Source organism: Bison bison, unplaced genomic scaffold (assembly GCF_000754665.1).
Source record: "Bison bison bison isolate TAMUID 2011002044 unplaced genomic scaffold, Bison_UMD1.0 scf7180017864367, whole genome shotgun sequence".
In the NCBI taxonomy this organism is placed as follows: Eukaryota; Metazoa; Chordata; class Mammalia; order Artiodactyla; family Bovidae; genus Bison; species Bison bison.
In genome coordinates this window covers 6,062,411-6,064,673 of record NW_011494939.1, presented here as the reverse complement: position 1 = coordinate 6,064,673, position 2,263 = coordinate 6,062,411, and positions in this window count along the sequence as shown.

Here is a 2,263-nt window from a genome sequence, read left to right as displayed (position 1 = left end):
GGACAACTTTGTAATCAGCTTTGTTTCCCATAACTCCCCAGGAATTATCCTGTACCCCAGAGATGTGTCTTTCCATGCAAATCCCCCAAATGTAGCCATGGTCTTTGCAGGGCTGAACTAGCTGTGGTGTGACAGAAAGAGCCCCAAGCTAGAATCAAAAGATCTTATTACACAGAACTTAGAGAGATGGTTGATTTCAGGGCTAGACAAGGTAGGCACAAGATGGTCCTGGAACATGCTGTTATTCCATAAATTAAGGAAATGCTCAAAATAAATGATAGGAGTATGTCACAAGAACAGGAACCAGCTTGAAAGGGCCATAGGCCAAATCTCTGACAAATTGAGAAGCAAAATAAGTATGGTAATGAAATATGAAACCCTGAAAAAACAGAAAGCCATGAGTCCATACCAATAATAGATAGAAACACATACATACACATATAAATGGAGGAACGTGAAGGGATCTTGTTTAGAGTATGCAATGGTGAAGGCAAAAGAAGTACTTGAGTTGGAAAATCAACATCATGTTAAGTATTGGTCAGAGTCAACAATGACTTTGATTAGCAGTAGGATAGTTGCATGGTCTTAAAGTATTACCCCACAAATTGCTTGTTAATTGCATAGTAAAAAAAAAAAAAAAAAAACTATACAGTGAGGAAATTGAATAACATCTTGACCAAGTGATAAAATTAACATCACCAGGGTGTCTCCAGATGTGACACCCTGAGAAGTACCCAGCATTGCCTTTGTAGTATCTCAGTTGAGAATGTCAAACCTGAATGTCAAACAAACCTCAAATAAGGAACATTCTATTGAAAAAATAAAGAGGAGAGCGAGGACTGTACTCCTTGAGAATATCAATATCATAAAAGACAAAGTCTACGGAAATATCTCCAGATTAAAGAGATTAAAGAGACATGACCATTAAATATATACATGATCTTAGACTGGACCCTGTATGGGAGGATCATGCTATAAAGGACATTATTGGTCAATTGACAAAATTGGAATAAGATGGTAGATCACATAAAATTGTATCAATATTAAATTTACTGAAGTTGATAACCATACTGTGGTCATATAAAAGAATATCCCTAATCTTATGAAATACATGCTGAAATATTTAGGAGTAATTGGTCATAAACTTCCCTGGTGGCTCAGAAAGTAAATAATTTGCTTGCAATGTGGCATACCTGGGTTAAGACCCTGGGTCGGAAGATATCCCTGGAGAAGCGAATGGCACCCCACTACAGTATTCTTGCCGGGAAAGTCCCATGATCAGAGGAGCCTGAGGGCTACAATCCAGGGAGTCACAAAGAGTTGGACATGACTGAGCAACTGACACTTTAAATCGTTCATAAATTATGTGACATTCTCAAATGGTTCAGAAAAAATGAATGTGTATACACAGAGAGCGCATGCGTTATAACAGTAATCAGAGGTATTCTCTGTACCATTCTTGAAACTTTTCTGTAATTTTGAGATTTCTCAGTTTACAAGCTTAAAAACTACGGTTGCAAATCCTGATCATGCCCTTCAGATCTCAGGCAACATATATGACTTCTCAACAGGGGCAGCTACCAATCCTTGTTGCTTACCATGGGTCAAAGTGGGAAGTATTGTACCTGCGTTAACTCAGTCCTCAAAACAGTATTCCAGGGGAGGTTTTACCCTGCCTATATAGATGAGAAAACTAAGGCTCCAAGAAGTTAAATAACTTGCCCAAGATCACCTAGTTATTAAGTGGTAGCGCTGAGATTTGAACCCACGTCTGATACTAGCAACTCATTCCCAAAGAAGATAATCGTACTTAGTCATATTTTTCTTTTTACATGGTAATTATGATATCCTAGAATGGGAAAGACTAGAGATCTCTTCAAGAAAATTAGAGATACCAAGGGAACATTTCATGCAAATATGGGCTCAATAAAGGACAGAAATGGTAGGGACCTAACAGAAGCAGAAGATATTAAGAAGAGGTGGCAAGAATACACAGAAGAACTGTACAAAAAAGATCTTCATGATCCAGATAATCATGATGATGTGATCACTCACCTAGAGCCAGACATCCTAGAATGTGAAGTCAAGCGGGCCTTAGAAAGCATCACTACAAACAAAGCTAGTGGAGGTGATGGAATTCCAGTTGAGCTATTTCAAATCCTGAAAGATGATGCTGTGAAAGTGCTGCACTCAACATGCCAGAAAATTTGGAAAACTCAGCAGTGGCCACAGGACTGGAAAATGTCAGTTTTCATTCCAATCC